The sequence below is a fragment of the Chlorocebus sabaeus genome, chromosome 1 (assembly GCF_047675955.1).
Source record: "Chlorocebus sabaeus isolate Y175 chromosome 1, mChlSab1.0.hap1, whole genome shotgun sequence".
Lineage (NCBI taxonomy): Eukaryota > Metazoa > Chordata > Mammalia > Primates > Cercopithecidae > Chlorocebus > Chlorocebus sabaeus.
The window spans coordinates 21536729-21564643 of NC_132904.1; the positions used below are offsets into that span (position 1 = coordinate 21536729).

Genomic DNA, 27915 nt, shown 5'->3' on the forward strand with positions numbered 1-27915 from the left:
ACCATACACAAAAAACAAATTACAACCTAAAGTTTTTTTTTTTTTAAATAATGTGGTTAATAAAAATAAAATCACATTTATAGAGCACTTTTCATTCAAAAAGATTTCAAATTCACCAAACTAAGATTTGCTTCACTCATTACTGACGTATGTTCATGCCTGCAGAGAAAATATGGAATTTGATTAACAGCAAAACTGCACTTCAGATATTACTGTCCTCTGAACCAATAAATAAAAAATAAAAAATAAAGTCTCAGGAGAAAATATTAAGTGGAGTCAATTTGCAGCTGTACCTCCTTAAATTCACCCAACTAGTATTCTGCCAGTCTTGATGTGGGCAACTTTTCTGCATCCTTTTTCCAGTGTTGGAGCTGGGTGGGCACAAAGCCATGCACAATCTCACATCCAGCCTCCCTGTGCCTGGAAAATAGCTTCCTGGAGGCTTTGATGATGAGAATCTTGTCTTTGAAATGAAACAAGCTATCCAGGATTGCATCGTAACCCTGACCTTTCACATTAGTATTGAGCCTAAAGCCTAGGCCAGAGAGGAAATGATCACTTCTGCTTGACAGGGGGACACTCAGGCCAAGATTCAAACTTCTACCTCAATCCATGTTCCTGTGCTGTTTTCCATCCACCTCTTGGTGCATAAATCCACAATTACAACAACTAAGATGATACAGCTGGATTACATACATTAACTCAAATAGCCTAGAGCTACTCCTCTTCCAGACCTCGCCTATTGCCCTTAAATAGCATAAATGCCTTTCAAAATAAAAATATCTGAGGCCTGTTATTCATTTATCTGCTTATTTATTCAACAAAAATGTACTGAGTGCTGTTATGTGGCAGGAGCTGCTACAGGCAGTGAAGACATAGCAGTGGGGGATAAAAAAGGACCCCAAATTCCTGCTCTCACGGAGTTTACATTCTTCCTCAAATTGTTGTCTCTCAAGACTACACTGAGAACACTCTGCAAATTAATGAGTTGTACAAAAGGACCAAATTAATGCGTACATTATTGGAACAATAGATTCACACTGTACATTGATTCTAAAAGGTTCTTGTGTTTTTAAAGACATTACCTCCCACTCCCAAGCTGTTATTTCACAGAGGTGAAAATGGGGGACTTGGGGTGAGGTACAAACTTTGTATTTATACATCTTTGCATTATTTAACTGGTTACAATTAGCATGCATTGATTTTATAACAAAATATAATTCCATAAAAAATTTTAAAGTGTATATCGGCTCCTCAATATTCCTGAGAGACTGAAGCAAGACAGATGGAAGTGCATGAACCCAGACAAAGGCCCAGAGTCAAGAGGGAAGAATAGCATTGCCTCACAGAAACTCCTTCCCCAAAACCTAGTGAAATAACAGCAAAGTTCACCAGCAGCAACTGACAAGGACAGGGGCATGGCCAAAACTGTAAGCTCAAAAAGGGGCAGCTGAGAAAAGAAATCCATTCTGGGGTGGGGCTGGGCAACAGAATGGCAAGGTTCCCATCTGCTCCCTGACTCTTCAAAAGCTCTGGTGATAAGTCAAGCCAATCCTGAGAATTCTCACTGAACATTCTAAACCTGGTGAGAAGCAAACTGAGAGGATTTCCTAGTGTTTTTCTTCTTCACTGGGAAGCAGTGGAAATAACTGAACAGCTGCTTGGAAGAAACAGAGGAAGTATTCAAAGAGGCTGACTCTGGCAGAAGTGGAGACGCCAGCATCAGGTCCTGAATGGGGCATGAATCTGAAGCCAGAGGGTGTCTGTCCATCAAAAGGAGATTACCCCACCCAAACCAGACAGTGTGAACTCTGCTACAAAAGGAGAACTGAGCCTAAGCTGTCTAACAGTCTGCCCTTGCTCTCAGGTGAGTCCTCCTTTTCCCCTTGCCCTCAAGCTACTTTAAAAAAAAAAAAAAAAAAAAAAAAAAAGATAGTTCTTTAACTGTAGACCCCAAGGAAAAAACCAAATGATACTGTGAAATGGGAGTCAAGACATCACTAATACCATAAAAGTAAGTAGAAAACATACTATGGATGGGGCTACTAAAGCGTGATGAAGAAAAAAGAAATGGAATGACACCAAAGCAAGTATATACAAGACATACACACACACACACACACACACACACACACAGAGCATGCAAAAGGCACAGAAACAACCACCCTATAAAATATTCAAGAAACAAAAGAAAACATTTTCACATGTGCCTTTAGCAAGAAAATAGCCTAATAAGAACATGAGTTCATAAGATGATATAACAACAGAATGAGATGAAAAAATAAATAGCGGCTTGCAGCTCTAAGGAAACAAATGGGTGCCAAAACATCATTAAAAATAAATAAAAATACCAAAGGACAGAATAGATGCAGTAAAATAAATTACAGTTATAGAATAAAGGATGGAAAAAATATTTGCATATGGAAAAGACTTAAATCAGAGAGAAGCCAATAGACCTGGGGGATAAAGATGATCAATAATAATAATAACCGGTATCTTTAAAGCAGAAAACTCAACACATAAAGTGAAAAAATATTAAAAGAACTAACACAAGAAAATTTTCCTAAAACAAGAGCAACTTCTTAAATAATCCTTATTACGTGCCATACACTGTTCTATGCAATTTACATGTATTATATTAACTCAAATCATTCCAACAATTCTATGGGGTATGTATTATAATTATTTATATTTTGCATATAAATAAATTGAGGCATGAAGAGGTTAAGTAACTTGCTAAGATCTTATAGTTAATACCATTAAGCCAGGTAGAACTGAATCTGCCTATTGAAAAGTGCACCTTGGATTCTAGAAATACTGAATGTAAAGCTCGCACACCAAAGTATAACGTCAGAGATAAAGAAAAAAACTTTTCAGACTTAGTCATAAATTGTAAATTATCTACAAAGGGAAATAATCACGCTGACAGCCTTTTCCACATGCTGACAGCCTTCTCCACAACATCTAACGCCAGGAATACAATGGAGAAATAACTACAGAAATGAAGTGTGAAACAAGAATAGTATCCCTATTTTTAAAAAAGGCAACATATTTAAAAGAACTCAATGAAACAGTACCAATGGGCTGTTTCAGAAGAAAAAAAAGTGTTTACAATGAAATCCAGTCACTGAAACAATACACCTAAATAAAGAACTCAAGAATGAAGAATATGTGGTAAAGGAATACAACTAAAAGGAATGAATGCTAAACAATAGCTATAAAATATGGCCGTATAAAAATAGAAATAATACAAAATTTGACAATGTACAAATAAAAATAATACAACTAAATATCAATAACAAAATAATGTGATGTAACAGTAAAAAATCAAAATGAGGGAAACGGAGGTGGGAAGAGAAAAAAGAGTATTAAGTTCTCAACTTGCATAGCTGGAAATAAATCAGTACTGCCGAACACTGAATCACCTAGGGTAAAGGATAATGACTACAACCTGTTAAGGTATTTCAAAATCCCTTTTTAACATTAGAAGGGATATTTTAAGAAATTATATCTTCAGTAAAAAAGAAATGTTTATTCGAGGTTTAGTAATTTCTGCAATCCCTTTTCTTATTTCAATTTAAGTGAAGTTAAATGTAATAATTTTGTTTAAAAATAGCAGGTACGGTGTGATCCATTTTGAGTAAAAGTAATAATATCTGAGTGTCTATATCTATCTATCCATTGTTCTGTCTGTGCCTAGGAAATCATTAAAATCATAAACTGTTTGTAAAAGCATAAACTATCTTTAAAAGTGAAAACAAGGAAGTGATTTTTATATGAATAAGGAAATAAACTTTTGACAGATAGAGGGAAAAAGCAGACACTGGAGACTACCAGAGGCAGGAGGGTGGAAGGAGGGAGAGGATCAGGAAAAATAACTAATGGGTACTAGGCTTATTTCCTGTGTGACGAAATAATCTGTATAATGAACCCCCACGACACAAGTTTACCTGTATAACAAACCTGCACATGTACCCCTGAATTTAAAATAAAAACTAAAAAAAAGAAATTAAGAATCATGGATTTGGGGAGAAGGATGTGACCTTCAAAATCTCCTTACAGATGGTAATGAGAGAGAAAGAGAGAGATTAAGTCCTAAGGGTCACATAGGCTGTTGTGATCTGAGCTAACGTTTACTCCAGGCATTCTGGTTTCCTATTAGGAATTCAAGCAGTGCAGAAAAGCATAAAAGAACGTTAGAAAAAAACAAATCACACCAAGTCCTGCCATCTAGAAATGACCATCATTACCATTAGGTGAACATCGTTCCAGAAACTTTTTATCTAGGTATAAGAATTAGTGGATAGATGGATAGATAGTTGAGCAGATAGCAATAATATTAAAAAACAGAAGGAGAGTATATGTGTTGTTTACTAACAGACAGATTCTATTTAATTCCTCAACTATGATATTGTCCAAAGTGATGTAAGAAATTGGTGGCAGAGTTGGCAAGAAAACTCAGATTTTTTAAACGTCCGGTTTAGGGTCCATATCCTAAAGGATACTTGCTTCTCTAACATACACACACCACTGGGCAGATGTGATGTGCAGATGTGATATGACAGTGCTACCCCCACACAGGTACATATATGGCTGGCTTGCCTGGTGATCCTGTCTCATCCTAAGGTCTGACTGAGTCTCGTCTGCACCTGCATACCCCACTCTGACATGGAAGGCACTGCACAGGCACGTCAGAGCAGAGACCTGAGACGAATGAATAAGAAAAGTTTCAGAAGGCAGGGCAGTTGAAACCAAGAGGATTAAGAGAGGAAGAGTGCTTAGGAACAATGATGGCAATCCTAGGGAGCAGAAGGGGAAAAGTGACAGGCACAGAGCACAAGAAAACAAAGCAGGAAGAGAAGAGAGCTGCAGGATGTACAGAGTAAAAGAAGGGTCTAGTTCCCACTCTGAGACCCACAAAAAGGTACTTTCCTATGGGCATATACTGGCGTGGACAGCAATGGGGATGCAAGAAGAATGAATCAGTTTCACCGAGATCGAGTTTGGCAGGAAAAAAAAAAAAATACCCCCACTCAAGAAACGGATTCACTAATAAAAGTGGGTCAAAAACAAAATTAAAAATCAGCTCTTTTCAGAGAGGCCCACATCTAACACACCTGGGGCGAGATGATACATAAACAGACACTTATCGGGTTCGGGATTCACTTGGGAAGAAGGGGGTAGTATCTTCTCTGGGGAAGCAATTGCAAAGAATCACAAGTGACCTGGGAAACCAGACACATAAAACACATAACTCTGGGTGAAGCCATTGGGTGTCTGGAGGCCATTCTTTCACCCAAGCCACGAGCCTTTTCTACCCCAGGATGCTCAATACCTTGGCTGCATTTTGGAGGGCACTGACGAGTACTTGGTACCCAGAGTTGTAGAGGGAACTGAGTAGATCACTCCTGGTCATATGAATGGTGTCATCATACTTGAATTTCTATCAAGCACTGTCACAACTCTTCTGACTCCCCTTGAAATGATACAAAAAAAAAAAAAAAAAAAAAAGGGCAGGACAGGGCCAGGCGCAGTGGCTCCTGCCTGTAATCCCAGCACTTCGGGAGGCCGAGGTGGGCAGATCACTTGAAGTCAGGAGTTCAAGACCAGCCTGGCCAGCATAGTGAAACCCCATCTCTACTAAAAATACAAAAATTAGCTGGTTGTGGTGGCATGTGCCTGTAGTTCCAGCTACTCAGGAGGCTGAGGCAGGAACCTGGGAGGTGGAGGTTGCAGTGACCCGAGATCGCATCACTGCACTCCAGCCTGGGCGACAAAGTGAGACTCCGTCTTAAAACAAAAAACAAAAAACAACAAAACAAAACAAAACAAAACAAACAAACAAAAAGAGGGAGGTCTTTCTTAATGACCATGACTAGTCAGAGCCACTTGCCAGCTCCATTTCCATTTTTCTTGCTCTTCCAAACTATTCTACTATTATCACCCAAGAGCAACTCCCTCAGTCTAAAACCTTCGGTGGCTCTCCTGTGCCTTCAAAAATTAGTCCAAAGTCCTTCGTTCAGCATTCAACTTCCTCTACAATCTGGCACCTAACTACCTTTGTGGCTTCCTTTTCCTCCTTATCGTTCCCGTTACCCAATGTTCCAGTGACAATATATTCACCAACATTTCCCGAATATACTATGCACCCACCACTCTGGACCTTTACTGTGGAGTTCTCATAGCCAGACATAGCCCTAATTCAGATCTTTCTATCAAAATCCTACTCATCTTACAAGGTACGGTTCACACGCTCCCGACCCCCTAACCACCCATGGGAATGAAGCATTCCTTCCTTTCAGTGCTACAGCACTCTGTTTTGACCTCCAGTTAGCACTTAATTCATTTTGCCTGGAATTCGTTGCTGTTTAAATCTGCCTTGACTAAAATCTGTCCTTATAGGAGGTAAGTGAATGAATGTTTACTGAACATCTACTGTAGGAGCCAGGCACTTCCACAGATACCATCTAATTTATCCTGTGTTGCTAATATGTGGCAAAGTGTTCACACATTTCAGGTGTTCACAAATGTTTGTTGTGTTATTCCACGAAGAGAAGGGAGACTGATGTCTGAACTTCTTCAGACGAGCAGTCACTAAACTATGTCTCCTTTGGGGGACTTGATGAAAGAAATGAGAAAATGAGTTAGACTAATCAGCCCAGTTGGACGGCATGAGAAAAGGGTGACAGATGATTTAGTCTTTCATAGGTCTGTCTCAGAAAAACACCCTAAGTGGGGCATGGTGGCTCAGGCCTGTAATACCAGCACTTTAAGAAGTCAAGGCAGGAGGATCGCTTGAGCTCAGGAGTTCGAGACCAGCCTGGGCAAGAGTGATACCTAGTCTCTACAAATAACTTAAAAAAAAAAAAAAAAAAAAAATTAGCCAGTTATCATGGCGGATGGTTGTAGTCCCAGACACTCTGGAGGCTGAGGTGGGAAGATCACTTGAGCCCAGGAGATAGAGGCTGCAGTAAGCTGTGATCACACCACTGCACTCCAGCCTGGGCAACAGAGCGAGACTCTGTCTCAAAAACAAAAAAGAAAAACAAAAAAGTAAAAAAAAAGAAAAAGAAAAATGCCCCAGCCAGAAAACCACACCATCTTTTTTTCTGCTTGTTTTTCTTTACCCTACCCAAGAACTCAATACCCATCTCTACTCTGCCTAGAGTGAGGTCTCATCAGGGTGAACAGTTCTAACCCCAGATCAGCCACTAAATCACTAATTCTCTCCAAATTTTAGGCAAGATGGTGCCTCTCACGCTGCCTCAGTTTTCCTTCTATAAAATAGGGGATTTGAGGCTGGTTGCAGTGGCTCACTCCTGTAATGCTGGGACTTTGGGAAGCTAAGGCAAGAGGATTGCTTGAGGCCAGGAGTTTGAGACCAGGCTGGCCAACATAGTGAGACTTTGTCCCTATAAAAAAACAAAACAAAACAACACAAAACAAAGAATGGGGAGTTTGGGCTGGATGGTCTTGAGGGTCCCTATCAGTGCTATCAAAATCCTAAGATTCTATGTTGAATGAGTGTAATCAAAATGACTTGAGAATGGACTCATTCTTCAGGCCAACTTGCAAACACCAAAATATGGAAGATAATGTAAACATGGCAATAGGACAGTAGATCTCTCTGTCTTTCTCTCTCTCTTGCTCGCTGTGTGTGTGTATATGTGTTCTGTGAATGGTTTCTCTTCATGTACAATGGGGAGAGAGGTGGAAAGCTGTCAATCCATGAGCATATATGTTCAAGAATTATTTTTCATTTGTTCAGATAAATACATGAATAGTAAAACCATTGCTTGGTTACTCCCCACTGGGGGTTACCATTTTTTTGTTGTTGGTGGTGTTAATAAGAAATTAATAAAGGTTAATTTTAAATACATTAATCTTACAATTGAAGATCACTTGAAAAATCCACAGACCTATAGAATCCAATGAGTAACATTAACAAGTACACTCTCTTCATTTACATCTAAAACTGACTAATCACCCACAGGATATTCTGTTGGATAAATAAATGAATAAATCAACAGTATTGCATCAACTTCTGCAGGGGAGAGGGTGTGCATGTAACCGTTGATTTTAGTCAGATAATCAATGAAAGCGTATCACTTACCAGTTGATCTGAATTCAACTATTGTTTTCAAAACTATCTATTAGACTGGGCTAAACCCTTTCCCAGACAGATCTGGATGAAAAGATGCAACATATATACAAGACACATGCATACACATTGCAACATAAACTCCACTTTAGACAGCTCCATGAAAACCCAAGAACTTCAGCTTGAGGTCGGCAGAGCCCACCTCAGATCTGAAGGATATATGGAGCCCTTTGACTCTTCTGCTGTTATAGAAAACCAAGAATAAACAGGGGCTTCGGTGCTGCTAGTGTCAGGGTCAGTCTCACACCTTTATTTATATGTAATATTTGTGCAGTACAGATATTTGAAAATTTGTGCAGTTCTGGTATTTCACCAAGACCGTTTTACCCAAGGCCACATAATAATGGGCCTCAAATGTAGAAATACCAGAGTGGTCCCAATAAAAAGACTCTGACTACACAAGGATTACAAGTTTGCTACATGCAAAAGGTATTTGCTCTGCAGGAAAAAGAAATGTTTAAATAAGAAAAAGGAAAAAGAAAGAAGACAAAAAAAATCTTTTTTTGGTTGGGTACATTTTGGCAGGGTGGGCGCAAGTGGATGTGACATTCTGAAGAGAAAGAAAACATCCAGAAAGAAAATGAAAATGAAAAACAAGTGACTAATGCACTCCACAGGGTAAAACACATTTTTAATGCAAACATAGGAGGAGCATGAGAGCTCTTTGGAAATAAGAGACCAGCCAGCTAGTCAGTTCATTAGCTCTTAGAAGGCCAGACTTAGCAGCCAGTCTACAAGGAGCAGCACAGCTTTGAGATCAATGTTGTTATAGCAATACAATTTTTAAAAGGAAAGAAAAAAAAAAAAAAAAAGAAAAGAAAACCAAATCAGTTCATGAAATTTTGAGCAAAAAATTTAATAGAATATTTTAAAAATTTAATTTCCTAATAAAATATATGGTATTCTTTCAGGGCATATTTTTTTTTTTTTTTTTTTTTTTTTTTTTTTTTTTTTTTACTATATTGAATGCTTTTCCTAAAATCAAATATGTATTTTCTATTTGCTGAGAATTTTCCTTAAAAGAATCTTTCCCTCCAAATCTATGTGTTTTCACATAAATTAGATTCAACCTTCTTATTTGTTTTTGCAGAAATTGCTATAATTTTTTTTTTTCTGAAAGAATATCCTTCCCCAAAGTTGTATATTTTTATTCAGGATATTTTTAAATAATTACTACTTTTTCAAGGATTTTGTAATTATGGAGTAATTAAGATTTTAAAAAGTTAACCATAGTTATGACTCAGAAAACCCTTAATCCAATTATTAGGGTGAAGGATGCATTGACCTTTTCCCCTTTCAATCTTGTTCCTAGTTTGCAAAAAAAGAAACATTTTTCAGAGAGCATTAATTTGTATATTTATCCAAATATGGTGGCAAATTTAACAGCAGTGAAATTTTAAATAAGCTTGATATCGATTAGAAATATTTCCTATGTATAAATTTTGGTTTATGCATGTGTTTTTCTGCAAGAACAGAGTGGCACAGAAATTCATGTGATATTTATACTGTATGTTTTAAACTTATGTCAAATAGTCCTCTAAATTTAATTTCCCATAGTCAGATTTTTTCTTTCCTTTTTCTTTTTATATTTTAATTATTTTTCCTTTAATTGTCCTGGATTTTTTTTTCTTTGTTGCTCAGTAGCAATACCTTTTAATCACAAAATCATCAGTAAATAATGATGGTTACAGTAACATTAAAGGTTATAATTATATTTCTTACTGTTTTTCTTCGAAAGCTCTCAAGGTAGTTTACGAAGATAAAATCAGTTATCTCTCTTTTCACAGGATTTAGAAGCTTGAGAATTGCATTTTTTTTTTTTTTTTATGTGATACTGATGCTAAACCATTCTAGTTGGGATTTCCCTATACTTAAGGCTGGAGATGAAAATTTTATTTAAAGGTATTTTGATTTAGCATTGTCAGACACAGATACTTGCACAGTTCCATAATCAATCTTTTTAAGGAGGGAAAAAAACGTTCTGAGCTGTAGTTCAGATTTGACGGTAACCTATTTTTGATTAAAAGACTAACCCATATCAAAAAATATTGTCAATATTTAGTTTATTTATGTGGCAGGCAGACTCCACTTTGATTTGAAATGAAACTTAGAGGAAATCATATTCTAGTGCCCTGGTCAGCCTGAGCCAATTGAGACTGTTCTAACATTAGGGTGGCTTCAGATACAAATGGCTTTACCTTCCAGGTGAGAAAGTTGGCCTAGGGTCTTTGCTTGTGAGTATATGTGCCTGTGTGTGCATGTGCACGTGTGTGTGCAAATATGCAAACAAAAGAGAGACCTTGAAATTAACAGTATGCAGACGAATGTTGAGCATACAATTTCGGGATTTTCATGACATTGCTAAGCTAAGAAGTTGGAATAAGCTCCCTATGTCTCTCTGTACCCTGTCCTCTCCAAGTTACTTCCTCGCTGGTAACATACTTCTCTCTCAATCAGTGAGGATCTTTTCAGAAAACAGCCTCCCTCTTCTCTTCTCAGTAAACGTATCTTAGCCTCTAAGAGTGTGTGACATCAAAAAAGGATCCTGATCCCCTTTAAGAGAAAAACAAATTAGCAGGCATCAACTTCCCTTCCAGACTACCATAAAACCTCCATGTAAAAAAAAATGGCTCTATAAGCCGCATTTTACCCATAAGTTTGCATATTAACAGTCAACAGGAAGGATGGAAAAAGACCCATGTATTCAAAAAGATTATACCCCACGTTGTGCCTGTCTGCCCAGAAAAATGGCAGGGAAAAGGAAGTATGCAATAGTACAATAAATTTCATCCTTGTAATCACTTCACATCTCAGCTTCTTTTCCATGCTCACATAATATATTTAAACACAAGGGGTGGGTGGTCACAATGCAAGGTATGAGAAACAGTGAAGTATTTGAAAAAATATTCAGTGAAATTTTTGGAAAAAAATAATTTGGAGTAACTCTGGGACTCAGGTTTTTATGCTGGTTTTTTTTTTTTTTTAAATATTTGATGGTGTGAATTTGAATTACTTCTGAAAATTTCCATAAACTTTATTAATTCTCAAGTAAATGTCAGAATCGACTACTTTAATTTATTATAGGCCTTCCCGCATTAAAAAAACACACACACAAAATTTTGCCAAAAAGCAAAGCAGTAAATAAATAACAGTCACTATTTAATGTCATGTATAATCCCTTCATAAGTATAAATATTATAAATAAAACAACCTGTTTTGATACATTATATTAAGATCTATACATTTTATAATCTATGAGCACATACAGAAAGAAAAAATTGAGATGAAATCAACCTAGTGTTAAAACATAAGCTCTTAAAAATAAAATTAGTTTAAAAATGCTCTCAGTTTAAAATCGTACCTGGAAAAATATTTTAACTGAAAACTATATTTCTAACAAAAATATTAACTCAAAAAAATTCTTATTTTCAAATTAAGGAATGAATTTATGAAGAGCAGAAGAAAGTGGTGCACCTCCCCTAAATAAACATATTAATGAATTACCATAAAACTCCCTGTGGAAAGTCATATTTTCTTTGTGTCATATGAAAGTTAATGTTTTACAGTCATAAATAAAATACCTTCTTAGATATTTGAGCTCTAGTTAAATGATGATCTTTACTGGAATAAATTATCTTTAGTGTTTACAAGTTAAGTATACAGAAAACAAATACAAAAAAAAAAGAAACACAAAATTTCATTTTAAATCTCAGATTAGCTGAGAGGTAGCTCACAAAGAAACAAGATTTTAAATTATAAAATGAAAATAAAACTATACAGTTTATTTTAACAGGTTTTCCTTCTTTTAAAAAGATTTTCCTTTCAGAATTCTAAAGCATCACTAAAAAATAAACTCAAAAACTAATAGCTAATCCTCAAAAAAGCAATAAGCTTGCATTTGTATTTTTAAAATCTCATTTGTTTGTTATTTAAAGTGATAGCCACTGTTTTCATGATTGCTTCATATTTAAATACAGAGATTTCTCGTGTAAAACTATGTAAGACAGGTTTTTTCAAGAGAAACTTCCTAAAGGATAACTTTGAGAGGAAAATATCTACGATTTAGAGTTTTACAAGCCTGCAAATATATGAAAACACTAGATTAGACATCTATTTATATTACGGCCTAAAATGTTTGCTTAAATGTTTGTTTTATAAACAACACTGAGCAAATTTTAATTCAGTATGCTATCAATAAAAATCTATTTCTTTAATAATTTGTATTATAAATGACAGTTTCTGTATTTCATTACCCTATTTATTAAAAAGATTTTTTAAATTAGGCATAAGAGAATTAACTGAGGGAAAACTGTTTTCCTCCTTTATTTAAATATTATTTCATTTAAACATGGTGTTGAGGTTCAGAGCTGGTAGAAATCTGAAAGATAGTTTGGAGGGCTATATCTAATTCACTCTTGGTTTGAGATTAATTGATAAGCTATCAAATTACTTACTGACCCTTCATCAGCTGAGAAGTACAGAATTTTCCTGATAATTTCATTTAGGTTCATAGAATCCCCACCTGTAGCAAGCATGTTTTCTGTCCTCTTTTTCTTATGCTTTGCCCAGTGCTCTTGGCCACAAATTCAAATTAAAAAAAAAAAAAAAATCGAGCTGGATGCAGTAGCCTGTAATCCCAGCACTTTGGGAGGCCGAGGTGGGCGGATCACAAGGTCAGGAGATTGAGACCATCCTGGCTAACATGGTGAAACCTCGTCTGTACTAAAAATACAAAAAAGTAGCCGGACGTGGTGGCATGTGCCTGTAGTCCCAGCTACTCCGGAGGCTAAGGCAGGAGAACTACTTGAACCTGGGAGGCGGAGGTTGCAGTGGGCTGAGATCGCACCACTGTTCTCCGGCTTGGGCAACAGAGTGAGACTCTGTCTCAAAAGAAAAAAAAAAAAATCACTCACTCCACCACAAAATAAATGGTAAAATTATTTCTTGTCTTGATTTTTTTTTTTCCCTAAACTTAAAATCTGGGCCTTAAAGATGAGTTGACCCTGGGGATCATGGCTCCTCTATTGGGTTAATGTTAATGATTTGCCAGTTGAGGTATTAAAAGTTCAAGGTGCAATGTCCTTGCAATTTAACTGACCAGAGTCTACTACTTAGAAGCCAGGAACCCCTGAGCGAACTCCCCTTATGCAGTCGTTATTGGTTCAGCTCCAGACTCAGCCCCAGCCCAATTCACAACATCTGGAAAATCTTGGTAAGATTGGGACACTTGTGAAATTCCAAGAGTTTGTTTAGACTCTTCTCTTATCTCATGACTCCTAGTCATTTTACATTCACTTTTCTGCTTCCTTATTCAAGGTTCAACTCCTCCAGCAACTGCTGGACTATATTTAGACCTGGATCTGCAGGAACTTGTCTTAACAATAATAACAGTTCATCTCGCTTGAGTACATACTATATGTCTGATGCACTGGAACGTGTATTTACTGACAGCGCATTTCATCTTCTCAAGGATCTTATGATCAGCTACTTTTAATATCCCCATTTTACAGATGAGGAAACTGGCTCAGAGTTGCTCAAGGGCATGCAGCTGATAACTTGCTCAAGGGCATGCAGCTGATAAGGGCAGAACTAGGCAAAAAACCTAAATCTCAATGGTCTTCAAAACCCATTGTTCTTGACCAACAGGTTTCACTGCTTCCTTCCAATACTGCCTTCATCATCCTGCCCTTAAACAGTTAAAAGGAGAGATAGCAAGACCACTATCTAGGTCGTGTTTGATGTATCCCTGAACCTTTTATTAGAATTTTTTTTTTAAAGACAGAAAAAAGGAAAAGTCACCAAGTGGAAGCAATGCATAGGCTGTGGGTTTAAATGTGGGAAAGTGGAAATGTAGAAAGGTCCATGAGGAAGGCTCCAATTTCTATGAAAACTGAATAAAATAAAGAGATAATAAACAAAAACAAAAATAGTTTTTCCCTCTCTTTGGAATGGCCTCAGATGTGTTCAACAGGTTCAGGGGACAAATGGTGGCCCTGGTGTTTTCTCCTAGCATTACCCAGAAAATGTAGGGACCATATCACATTCTTCCTATACTCAGCCCTGCAGTTTGCAGCCAAGACTTAAAAATAAATGCCTGATAGGACAAGTTCAGTGGATCAAAAGGAAGAGAACAAAGATTTTGAGGCAGGGGGTGTTTTAAGAGGAGAGAAAAAGATTTATAAGATGCTAAAAGTAAAGTCAGAAGAAGGAAAGAATGAAGATTAAATATGCAGGAAAAGGAAAGAGAAAACATTTATGACAGCAAATATTGTTACATATTCTTGCCCTTCTATTTTTCCTTTTTTCTTTCCTTGTTGGAAATTTCCTAAACATTGAAAATTTGGGACTAGATATATGCTGAAAATAAAAGTATCCTAGGTGAATTGCTTTTTCTCCCCAATCAAAATAATAATAATAATAATTATTATTATTATTGTTATAAATAAAGGCAAAAAGAGTGATTTGCAAAAACAATTGTAATTAAATTCAATTGATTTTAAAAGGAACGTGAAAGCAAGGAATTAAAAGGAGAATGAAACAAGAAAGAGATAATCTTCATGTAGGGACACATAAAGTAGAGAAAAAGATTTTTCTATCAACCCTTCTGATTTGCTCCCAGCGGGTAATCCTGGGCACTGGCAGGCTATGGAGCAAATGGACAGATGCTTCCAGAAAAGATTATCTTTTATCTGTCACTCTAGGAATAGCTCTGGTCCTATAGCTGCTGATGCTATGATTTAAGCCTTGTATGACATTGCTATGTGTGTCAGACAGGAAAGAAAACACTATCATAATAATAATAGCTAACATTTGTTGAACACTGACTAGGCTCTTCACACATGTATAATCTCATTTAATTCTCACCAAAGCCTTACGGTGAAGGGCGTTATCATTATCCCCATTTTACAGATGAGGAAATTGAGAAGATGAAAAGTTTATATTTTGATGGATTTTCCTGTACTTTAGCCTCAGCAGCAGCAACTTGTTGCTTTCTTCCTTGAGCAGAAATTCACACACTTCATCCTGTCCTCCCACAATCTAACACAAAGATTTTACAAGTTCAGATTCCTATCTGACTCTTTCAAAGATGGATCACTTCACTTCTAGGGTCCTCTCCTAGCAGTGACTTCCACTGGCTGTTTACCTGGGAGTACTGAATAAGAGCATCTAACTCCCCATCTAAAGTCCAGTTTGTGTTAGTAGCTGATTAGTCCTAAAGTCAGTAAATGCCCCTTGCCCTAAATGAAAAAGTTCTGGTCTTCCTCAATGCAAGTAAGAATTCTGAGGATGCTGAAAGCAGGGAAGAAAAATGCTCAGAAAGAGTGGGAACTAAGGTGAAACCTTTGCACACAGACCTATCCATGTCTGTTTTGAGCCTTTCAGCCTCCCAATTTCTCCTTCACTGAAGATCTCAACAGAACTGCCTGCTATAAAGCCCCTTGCTGCGCTACGTGGAAGCAGCCAATCTACCAACCCAACAGGGCCAGAAGTGGACTGGTCTTTCCTTCTCAATGAATCCCTGACCTGTCCAGCTATGATTGTGCCTGGTAGTCAAAAGCACCAGAGGAAATCCATCTTTGCCATGAGCCCTGGCACTGTGATCTTATACTGTCCAGCTCCAACATAAACTTCCCTTCCCTCCATGGAACCATTGACTTTACCAAGAATACTTAGCCTAAAAGATGGATTACCTCTTTGAAATTCCGCAGGACCAGGCTGAGATTAGTCATCAAAACTTCTCATCTGTTTCTGTCCTCAGCTCCACGTCTGCCTTGCCTCTCAGTTACGAGCTGCTGTTCAGCATTTATTCTAGCCACTTGCAGTATTAACTAAGTTCCAAATATTTATTCTCCAAAAATGGAAGGCCAAAATCACAATAAAAATGCAACAAAGTACTACTGGGGGGAAAAAAAAGAACAACTAAAAACCAAGATTTGACTATGTAACCTAAACTCAAACCTTCATATTGTAAAATGTAGGCCTTAGACACTTGATGAAAAAAATTTTAACTTGGGGTCCATGGAACCTAGGGATGTCCTGAGCTGCCTGAAATTGTATATAAAATGCCTGGGTTTTTTTTGTTTTGTTTTGTTTTTTCTCCTTTTGCTGGGGACAAGGTCCATAGCTTTCAACAGATTATCAAAGGAAGAATAATTTATTTATATCTCCAATGTCTAGAATAAGGCCCGATACGTAGTACAGAAACTCAATAAACATTTGTTGAATAAACATTCAACATTTGTTGAATTAATGCATGAATGGAAAGGATCTGACCCCCAAAGCACCTAATTTTATAGATGGAGATATTGAGGCTTAGAGAGGATAAAATTGCTTCTTTAAGTTCATAAACATGAGTAGTTAGGATTGGATAGAATTTGCTCTTTTAATTCTTTCCACTGCTTGTCAGCCTTGTTTTGCTTTTTAACCTATTTGTATCTTTCACCCTATCTCATTTTTCTTCTTCCCAGTCTGTTGCTTTTTAAGCAGAGAAATGAATCTTATTTCCTAGTTAGAAGTTGTCAGAAAGCGCGGGGAGGTAGGGGGAGCAAACAGCAGGGAGAGACTGTGAAAAAGGCCACCAGAATAATTTATTTGTGATAGCACACACACCATGACTACTATTCTCATGTTCTGAAGACATGATTAATATGGGCTCGAAGTGGCTGATATTGGTAGAAATATGTAAAGCTGAAACAGTGGAGTTCAATCCAGGGTTTGGCAGTAAATCATGAGCTTAAAACTGACCAGGCCAAGCAGCTGTCCTACAAGCAGGTGATCTGCAGCATTCTAAAAAAGTATCTTGGGGACAAGGATCAAACAGATCTTCACTTCATTTGAAACCTCCTTATGAGGGCCTTCTTGCTTATAAAAGAGATCCTGGGTCTAACTACCTTCTTAACAGCTCTCAGTCAAACCCCACAAGACAAGAAGGATGAGAATCAACTGCCACCCAGAGGAGAGAAATAAGAGACAGGGACCCATGCCTTACGGAGCTGCTTCATGCTAGCAAATGTTTTGAAAAAGACCAATACTGGGATTCTATGACACAGCAACTTTCTTGTGCTAATGCCTTCCTCAGCAGACCAAGGCAACATGGATGCTCTGAGGTCTAGGCCGTGTCAGAGACAAGAGATGACAGCCATACCTAACCTTCTAATGATGCCCCCAGAATGCTAATTGCAAGCAGAAGAAACTTTCTTTAAACTCTTTTTTGAGCCCTGGCATTCTAAATGCCAGTCATTTTCAAAGGGAATCTGTTCTGTTGTCCTGGATTATGTTTACGGATTATCTGTATGATTTGGTAGTAATAGGAAATGCTTAGTGGGAAAAAAAAAATACCCAGAGAACACAATAAACAACCTGGGGTTGAGCCCCAGCTGTGTGACCTTGGTAAAATCACTTAACCTCTCTGAACCTGTTTGATTTATAAAATGAAGAGATTAGTCTTTCTCTGAATATACTCTACAGTTCTTTCCAGCTTTGGCATGCTACATATTCTATCTAAATTTGAGGTTTAGTCTATCCATGGATTTTTTCAAACGTAATTTAGAAGAGACTACCTTTCAGGCAAGAAAATCACCCCCCATCATATTATTTTCTTAGATTTCCTCCCAGTGCAATTGAACTATCAGTTAAGGAGGGAGAAGGAAGATGTGAAACTCTTGGAATTAACAACTACCCTATTGCCCAAAGACAGATGCTGCAAACTTCAGGTCCTCATATTCAAAAGGGGAACTTAAAAGAAGTTAGGCTCATTTAACAATTTGATGGCCTCATCCACACTTTACATGCTGGGAATTATAGACGATTCCAGTCAATTTACTTGTTATTTAAGTTCTACTTTTAAAATGTAAAAATTTCCAACAATCCGTATAGCAGACATTTAATTAATATAGAAAATAGATCTATTGTATAATGATCTGAAGATCTTCCATGTAATGTGCTTCTATTCTGCCATAGCCTCGAGTTTCCCTCTAAAAATTTCTGGCAGCTTCCCACATTTGGCTCACATGACCTCCAAGCATTAGGCAGGTAGCTTGATTTCTCCTTTCCTCACAAATCTAACAGCCCTGGGGTTTCAAAATTCTCTGCCAAGCTCTGAACTGAAATCCCCAATAAGAATCACAGTATGACTTTGAAGCTCAGAAAGGCAGCTAAACAAAAGCTCTATAGCAAGAGATTTTGCTGGTTAATAGGAAAAGTAAATGCATTTAGATATTAATGCCTTACCCTTCAAAAAAATATCCAGAGCCTAAAACTTCTCCCATGCATCCTAGGCTGAACTCCAGTTAAGGAGACGTAACAATGTTTGGTATCCTCAGAGAAACTTGGCATGGCAAATGACCCTTCAACTCTGCCCATCCCCTGGGCCCCTGAGAGGCCCGAGATGGTCCAGGAAGTGGAGGTGAAAAAGGAACAGTGGGCCCCTTGAATACAGTACACCCCTCAGTACTGGGGGTTTGGAAGCTCCTAAACACACAGGCCCAAGTCCCGTTTAGAGGATAGGACAGGAAGTCCTATGCAGTCCTATGCCTCATGCGGTAGGTACTGTGCCCTTTCATGTAACCTCTGTGATGGGTGCCTTCCTTTGCCAAGGACTAAGCCTTTGAGGACAGTCTCCAAGCACTGGATCTGTGGCTTCCCTGTATCTCATCATCAAGTGGGAAGTATGTGTGGAGGCCCCTTGGGTCTGCTCAGGCGAAGAAACCATGCGCTGACATCTTGGTACTCACCTGGGACTTCTAAGTTCATTCATCCAAGCTCTTCATCACCTGTGGCCTTTCAGAACTCCTCCTTCCGTGGCCTTCCCTCATGCAGACCTCTGGGTGTCAGGACAGGTCTGACCACCTGAAAAGGTCAAAAGATGAGCAGGGTTACTCTGCTGGCTCAGAAGGAGAGTGGGAGTGATTGGTGGCTGGGTCATTTCACAGGAAATCAAGGAGTGGGAAGGCTGAAGGAAAGGAAAAGGGTAGGGGGCACATCTAATAGCTACCAAGGCATGGTTGCTGATGCAAGAGCAGAGTCTTTCAGAGATGCCCACAAAGCCTTCCAGTTTGAAAAGTCCCCAGGACAGAGAAGACAGCCCTGGTCTGAGATCATAGCAAGCCTTCCCAGCACATCTGAATCGACCCACACTTCTGCCTTTGCCTCCAACGTGAGACAGGCAAGGCAGAGGGACTGAAAGCAACCACAGGTCCAGGAAAGAGGATAGAAGAGACAAGCGGGCCCGACAAAGGGAGGAAATCTGGCTCCAGACTCCAGGAGCGGAGAAGAGGCAGGAGAGCAGATCACCTGGGGTGTGGTCAGAATGGGCCTGAGAAAGACCACCTGTGAAACTGCCTTGCCTGGCCCAGCCACCTGCCTCTCCCCACTGGGGGCAGGTGACCTTGAGGGGATTCTGTGGCCCCTGAAACCCTTCCATAGCTCCAGAGATAACCCCTGGTCTTGATTTTTACCACAGGCAAAGGTTAAGCTTGTTGGCTGGGCCCAGGGGACAAAGTTTCCCCAGCTGCCTCCCGAACATGTCTCACACCCCCGGAAGGAGTAGCCTGGGGTGAGGAGGGGTCCCGAGGTACTGCTCCCTCTCCTATAGGGCCTCCAGAGGTTGGCATCACATGCAAGTGCCTGGAAGTTTCCATCAGGCCCCTGGCTCAAAAGGCGAGGTAGCTTTATAAAGTGGGATGTGCATCGGCAGTTTGAGGGTTCATAAAGGCAAATCCCCCCACTTTGCCCTCCTTCCTTAGCAAAGACAAAATGGGTAGAGAGGGAGAGTTCAGCTCCCACTGGGCTCAGACTGACATAACCGCCCAAAGGAGGGAAGGAAAGACACCAAAAGCCACAAAAAGTCACCTATTTTCACTTATTGTGAAGGGAAGGGGGAAGGGGTCCCTTCCTTTGATCCCACCCAGAATGAGAGACCCCTTTCCGCAAGCTCGCAGCCCCGATCAAAAGTCAGCAGCCTCAGCCCCAGGCGTGCAGCCGCCCCAAGCAGCAGCTGCAGCAGCAGGAGCTTCTCCAAGGCAGCAACAGTTGTCTTGCTGAGGCGAGGCGAGGACTCGCTCCGGTGCCGCACGACGCCGGGTTCGGCCATGGCTCCTTGGGCCCTGGAGCCCTAAACTCACACTTAGCCTCGGAGGGAGAAGTGAGGGGGCTAGGGTCGCAATAACCCTGAGCCGCCTGCGCTGCGGTGGCTCAACCTCTTCTGTGCAAGTTCACTTCTCTTGGGCCACCTCTCTCCCAAATCTGGTGAAGGTTCAGGCTTTGGGAGAGAAGAGGGCTTTCTGGCTGGGAAGAGGAGGGGTATGTAAGAAGCAAAAGACAAAAGAGGAGCTGAAGGGACACAGGGTGAAGCTATTTTTAATCTAACGTGGTTCTTATGCCTCTCCCTCCGCAAAGCTATCGCTCCACAGACGGCCCCAGGTGAGAGGCAGGGAGGAAAATCCCCGGAGCTTTTGCTTTTTCCTCCATCTCCTTTGCAGATCTTAGGAACCTTTTTACTCTTTTAGAAAACGTATTCAGGGAGGGAAATTTTCCTTTATCTGGGGAGGAAAGCTCTGATTTAGCCTTAGAGTTTGGAGTTCTCGCCTTCTGTGCCTTCTCAGAGTCTTAGCTATAAAAGATTGACTCTGTCCAGCACTCTCGGACTCTGCAGCCCTTCCTAATTCTGGAGAGGGTAGAGTCCGGGTGTTCAACCAGCGGACAGGGTAATGACGGTGGGCGTTTAGTTTGTTGGAAGAACGGTGGTTGCGATACGGGGGAAATTCAGGCCCTCCCCGAAAACGTGAAGGTTTGCAGCCCTCGGGTCTTGAACTCTGGTGTCTCTAGACCCGTCTTCTACCTGTTTCCGTCCCTGTGGGCACTCATGTGTGTATGTGTGTCCTTCTGGCCCAGTCCCTAAGGGCAAGGGCGTCTAGCAGTGTTCCTAGCAGGCGAGGGACGCGGGGAGCAGAATGTAGTGAAGGCCTGATTTGTGCCACTTGCGACCGAAGTGGTCAGGACTGCAATGAGTGGAGGGGGAGGAGGGGGACTCATAGACTCTTCCCTCCTGCAGCTTTGCCCCCCTCCCCAGGACCGGCTCCTGGAGAGGCCGGGATGGGGCTACTGCTGCTGCTGCTGCTGCTTTTCTGCTCCTGCTAAGCGTCTGAGTCGGGCACAACCGCATCTCTCCAAAGCTCCTTCTCTGCGGGGGCTTCCCCAGTTCTCGCCTGTTTTACCCCCTTCCGTGCTACTTAGTTTTGAAAAAGAGGAGAAGGGGGAGACCCGAGGCTGCAAAACGCCCCAAATTAGGCTGGAAGTAGGCGCGGGAGGAAGAGACTCCGGGGATCGGGCGGTGCCTGGGTGTTTTCCCTCTTTTTCGGAGCTACCCAATTCACGGCGGCTCGCCTCACCTCCGGGTCCCCCGCACCAGGACAGAAGATACTAAGGGCCTCTAGTCCCTCCCTGAAGGGCTTCCCGACCCCCATAGTGCAGAATCGGATCATTAGGGTCAAAAACGACCACAAAATGTTCTAAACCGATTCATATTCCAGGTTCTGACTTGGCCCTAAGCTCAGATCCTTTTTTTTTTTTTTTTTTTTTTTTTTTTTTTTTTTTGCATTGAGTGAAGGGTTATTCGTGGTGTGGGCGGGGGCTGGGGGGAAGACACAACTTCTGTAAACTTTTATTGCATTTTAGCTGCTTCTCACTTCTCCGAAAACACACGCACCCCACCTGCTCCAGTTCCCCCTGTGATACAAAGTCTGTTAAAAAGTTGGGGGCGGGGGACTCGCTCGGAGGAAAGACAGGTGACCAAAACCTCCGGGAACGCAAAAGGACAGGGGAGAAAGGGCCGAATCTTCCGTGGAAAACGGGGAAAGGGCCGGGTAAGGCTCGGATGGAGCAGCTTCGGGAAGGTGCGGGCTTCGGCGATCGCTGGATGGCTGCCGTCTTCTCGACGAGTGCGCCCTCCGCGAATGCTTTTTGGGGTAAGGGCTTCCGGCTATTGAGTTATGTACAGCAAGCCCAGACCGCAAAAAGATTCACGAAGGGCAGAATACGCCGGCTTCTTCGGTTCGCCGCTGCCGCCGCCGCCTTCAGCCCAGGATGTCTCCGAACCCCGGAGCCGAACAGGCTGGGTCTCACCAGCGCGCTCCATCGCGGCTCAGCCTCACCACTCCGCGCGCCGCCCGCCCCACCGCACCCCTGGACTCGTGTCTCCATTTCTCCAGACCGTTCGCGATCCCCCAACTCAGCCCCGAGAGAAGTGTGTGCAGGGCGAGAAGGGGACGGCGGAGGGGCACCCGGGATCCCGGAGCCCAGCCTCCACCCCTTTCCTGTCGCCACAGTACCCGGAGCCTCCCCGCCTGCCTGTCCTATCCCTCTATCCCCCTATCAGAGTTCCGCCAGCCACGGCTGCAAGGTCGCCGATCTCTGAACAGGTACAGTTCGGATTCCCCCCGAATCCCCTCTTATCCCTCCTAGTCCCCCAGCCAAGGTTCCAGCCGTGACTACAGGCGCTGCGTAAAGAGAAAAACTCCCCCAGAGCACTAAATAAATACAGACGAGGCCGCCAGCTCATTGGTGCGGACTAAAATCGTCACCCACCAATCAGAAGAGAGCTCACATTTCCCCCTTTTTTTTCAGAAGGGGGAGGGAGAAAAAAATATTTCCATTTCTAATTATTCAACAAAACCTAGATTGGAACATGTTAAAATATTGTTGTTGCCAAAAAACAAAAAAGCGATTCAGGACCCCCTCCCCATTCCAGCCCAGGTGAGGGGGTAGCGCGATGTATTGGGAAAGAGAGGTTTAAGAGAGCGACCTCTCCCAACGGGACCCAAGCCAGAAGATCCAGACGAAAAATGACAAAGATGAACATAAAATAAACCCAAACTCCACACTAGTCAGCCTATTTCTAGAAAAAATGAGAATGTCTCAACACCCCCTTCCCCACCCAAAGTCCTGAATGCTCAGCTAGAAAGGTGAAGCTCCTCCCTCCGCATCCTCCCCCAAACTGTCTCAATATTGGGTGTCTAATGGCCCATTCGCCTCAGGTGCCCTTTCAAAGCTGCAGCCCTCCCCTCCCCACCAACTTTCTACCCATTCTGCAGAATGCTAGGGGGAACAACAAGGGGCGAACCCGTCATTGACTGCCGGACCCCAAAACGACGGGAGATTCCACCTTCTGCGAGAGGAGGAAAGGAGGGGAGGGAAGACTAGAGAAAAGGGAGAAAGATCTCCTTCCCTCACTCTCCCTCCCTCCCTCTTCCTCCATCCCGCTCGGTCCCCTCCCCCATCCCATCCATCCAAACTTTGAGGGGTTGCCCTTCTTCGCAGTGCAGCGCCACCCTTCCCACGTCCTCTCCTGCCCCTCCCCCCATTAGTACCTAAGTAGGGTGTGGGCTAAGGGACGTCCTGACTATCTCCCTCCCTAGCAGTACAGTCCCCCAGTGGAGGAAACCTCACCAGGATGGGTTACTGCAAACATTGCAAGAACTTGGGGGGAAAGTTGCCATATTTGTTCTTTGGCACCCTGGAATCGACGTGCGGGCGGGCGCGCGCGCACACACACACACTCCCACCCTTGCCTAGCACGCCCGGAGAAAACATCTCTAGACGGTGGAAGTACTGTCTTCAAGTCCCTGTCGACCCACCCCCTTCGCCCAACCATCACCCTCCTGCAGCTCCGCGACCGACTCACCCTCCCACGGCATCCCCTAGGCTCCGCGACGGACAGACGCAAGCATACACCCTCCGAGCGTCTGCGCGCCCGCCGCGCTGGAGGGGGCTCCGCGGTCTGCGCCGGCCGCCGCCGCGGCGCCGGGCAACTGGGAAAAAAAAGTTCTGCTCAGACTACCAGTGAGCCGACCGACCACCAGCCGACCCGGGCGCCGACCCCCTGCTCCTTACCTCGGTCTGGGGGCCACGGGAGCGCGCCGGTCCAGTCCGCACTGCAGCCAGCTGGAAGGAGCACCTCTCCTGCCGGCCAGCTCCCTCCGGCCCCTCCCCGCCCCCCACGGGTGTTTGCCCGGCGGCAAAGCGGGCTCTTCCAGGTAAGTATATAAGTTACTGTACTGTGTGGGAGGGTCACGATCTTGGTAATTGCGGCTTTCCGAGCTTAACCCCTGCGTTCCTGCCTTCCTCCAACTTGTTGAGGACTCGTCGGGTAGCGGGAGAGCGAGCAGGCGCGCCACTGCGAGCGCCGGCCGGGAGGGGGGAGCGAGGTGCGCGGGGCAGAGAGGGGACAGCGAGACAGCAAGCGGCGGAGTTCAAATGCCCCCCTGGCAGCGGTTTTCATTGGATAGGTCTTCCCCCCACCCCCGTCCCCACTGATTTGATGGCCCCCCCGCCCCCCATCTCCCATGTAGGGGACGTCTCCAGGCGAAGTCACGATTCCTTCTCAGTTCGGAATGAACTGTGACTAGAGCCATGACGCAGCCAGCGCGCATTACTCACTTTTTGCAGTCACGACTTGGGAATCCGTGCTGGTTCCAACCAAAATTACACCGCTACCATTGAATTATTTAATAGGATCCAGTTCGGGGGGTAAACTTGTGCATTGTGCCAAGCAATGGGAAGGGGTGGGGAAGAACGGGGGGGGGAAATGAGGACATGGGGTGTCCCTCCGCCCCGTTCTTGACTCTTGGACACCTCCCCCCAACCACCGCTCCACGTGTTGCAAGTGTTTTATTGCGCTACCACCACTCCCGCCCCGACCGCTCCCCCAACCCCTATTTCCTTTGCAATTGTGGCAGAATTTGTAAACACAACCACGCAGACTTGCAGGGCTGAGAGGGGCGAGGCTTGGGAAAGGGAAGGAGTAGGTCCCCGTGAATGACGAGGAGGCCGAGGGGTGGGCCGAGAGGCTGTGAGCAGCTTTGGTTTGAACTGAATTGTCAAGACAAAGTGTGGGTTGCAGCGTTATTTGTGTTATTCTGCACATCGGTAACAGCCCCCGTTACTATTATGAGTTGAATACTCAGTCTCAGCCAGGGAATCTTCCGAGAGAGGGACGGTTTCTGAGCTAAACATAACTCACCCACCCTCTCATCCCCCGGCCCAGGCTGCACCCCGGTTACCCTGTGTGGAGGTCAGGTCACTAAAGCCAGAGGCTGTTGACAGAGGGGAAGGGGTGAATGAAGCAGAGAGACCTGGTCTCCTCTCTCCTGAAGGCTAGCCACCACAAATACTTACCTCACCGTCCCAAGTTTATATTTTTAAATAAACATATAAAATATTCCTGCATGCACACAAAGCTTACTGCAGACCTGCAAGAGTGCTTCATTTCTCCCACTGTCTACAGCCCATCCTCATGGGCCAGCTTGAGGATGTACTTTTATTCTCCCTCTCCTGGAGTTAATCAGCATGAATGTCTTTGTGTGCGCGTGATATTCATTCCCCCTCTGCCTCTGATAACCTTCCTCTCTCCTCACCTGTCTGGCCACAGATTCGGCCAAAGTGTCTGGAGCTGATTGCAGTGAATCTCAGTCTGGGTCCAGCCCACAACCCCAGAGAGTTGATGGTATTCCCAATAACATTTGGCAACTTAGAGAACACCTCCTCCCCAATTTCCCTTCAGGCTGATTTAGACTCCTTTGGCTTTTGGCTTTGAGGCGCCCCGCGATGTTCCCTAGCTTGGATTCTCTGCGCATCGCACCAACAACTCCTGTGCTTTGGCTTCTAATTCACTCATTCCACCAACTCACTTGGGGCTTCTATGACTAGCATGCGAAAAGGGGGAATAATAAGAAAAATGTCACACCACACTACCTTACACACCTCCCGGGAATTACAGAATACGGGGATATGGGGGGCATGAAGTGGGAGGGGACGAGGGTCCGAATAAAGCAACCTATTAGCCTGTTATTTTGATAGTCACCATCACCGAGGAGAAATCTTTCAAACCCACTGGCGGGAAGGTGCGGTATCCTGGGAATGGAGACCCGGATAGTGCCTGGCCTCTGCAGGGAAAGCCGGTGAGCCATTGGCCTTCCATTCCTGAAACGCCCGGCCTAGACTCATCCTCGAATCTAACACTTCGCTCCCCCTCCTTTAAATTTTTTTCCTTTCCTTCCCACTCACCCCTCCTTTCCCCCAAAGCTCTCACCGAAGTCACGACTATCCCCTTTGAACATCCTTAACCCCCTCGTCCCCGTGTCCCTCTCCTGCATCCAGGGCGGGGCTAACCGCAGCTGGCGCCAACCCCGCCCCCTGGCGCTCGGAACTGAACTCGCTGAGGACCAAGGCATTTTCAGCACCTATCTTCCGTGGACAGCAACCGAGTCCTGGGCCAGCCCGAACCAGGGTCGCGGTCCTCAGTTCCCGGACCGGAGCCAGCGGGGAGGTTTGTCAAAGGAGTAGAGATTTTTGCCTGTCTTTACCCAACCCCATCCATGCAATTTTGATCTATGTTGCACAGTCTCCATTAATCTCTCAGAGATAAGGCCCATTAAGTCGTGTCTGGCCACCCTTTAAGACAGAGAAAATGGGGAGGGGAGGGGGCCATCGAGAAAACCAAGCTCAACAGCGCCGACCCATAACGGGAGAGAGAGTTGCAGCCGCTATTGATTCAGAGATTCGTGAGGGTGATTCCCGGCTCTGCAAGAATTCCCTCTCTCGGTTTCTTTGCATGCAGCCCCAAATTCATTATACACATACACACGCACACAGCTACACCCCTTACCCCCTACTCAGTCCCACTATCCTCTTTAGAAGGGGCGAAAAAGGCAGCCAAAAAAGAACCCCGGAGCATGCACAAAGTAAGCGTCAGCTCATACTCACAGTCTGCGGCATGCACATGACATAATATTACTTACCCAAACGGGAACTCCTTAAGAGAGAGAAAGAGAAACACAGGGGGAGAAAAGAGAAAGTGGATGGAAAGAGGAGAGAGGAGAGGAAAAATCCAACAATTAATTTCCAGACATAGTTGTGGGGGGAGGAATGCGGTGATGTCCAGGTTTTCTTCCACCCGCGCTGGCTTTTTATCCCAGTACAGCCCTCGGTTTATTTCTGGAACAAGATCAAACCCTGATGCTATTTTTAGCAAGTACTGAAAAAACCTCCACACACAAAGGCATTTCGCTGGAACCTTACTTCCAAAACATTAAATGTGCATTAAGCGCCCCCTCCTCACTTTTTTCCCTGCACCACCAGACTCACTTGCATGACTGCAGAAAATGTTTTTCAAATCAGAAAAATGCCCAAATATTTCTTATATTCTCCCTCCCTCCCGTTAACTCCCATCTGTCTCTGCCTGTTGCAAGCTCCTCGCAGTCTCCCCGAGCAGAAGGCGTCGGAGTGGTTGTATTCTTAGAGCTGCATGTCTCCATTGATCAGATTCCCTACATGCTGAGGAAAGTAGGGGGTGGGGGCCATAGCCCCTTCCCCAGAGGAGCTTCCCAGGAGAGCTCTAGAAGCTATTGCTATCCACGATGGAGATTCCCAGATGAGAAAAAAAAAAAAAACATCCATACCCTTCCCACGTTTCCCACCCACGCTTTGCAAAATCGCGTTGTGTTTGCAACACACCGCCTTTGGAAATGTATATTTTGAAAGCTGCATATGTGTGTCTGTGTGTGTGTTTTGCGTTCTAGTAATTCACTACGAGGGGGCTGGAGAAAATAGACTCATGAAGGCAGCGCGGAGCAGCCGCCTTGAGTCTCCTTTGCCAGCCTGCGTCAGTCATCAGCTACTGACGTCACGTGCAGATTCTCCTCTTTGGTGGGTCTGGTTCAGCTGAGAAGACGCTTCTGCTCGGAGACAGCGCTTTGTGT

The 27915-nt window shown here is 43.1% G+C and overlaps 1 long non-coding RNA gene across 1 annotated transcript; it reads right to left on the bottom strand.

Moving 5' to 3' along the window:
* LOC103237169 (uncharacterized) lies at positions 1–27915 on the bottom strand. The gene is made up of 3 exons (XR_005240629.2): positions 26956–27915; positions 18895–19009; positions 1–159 (listed from the first exon to the last, which is right to left on the bottom strand). It is a non-coding gene; the product is annotated as an uncharacterized lncRNA (long non-coding RNA).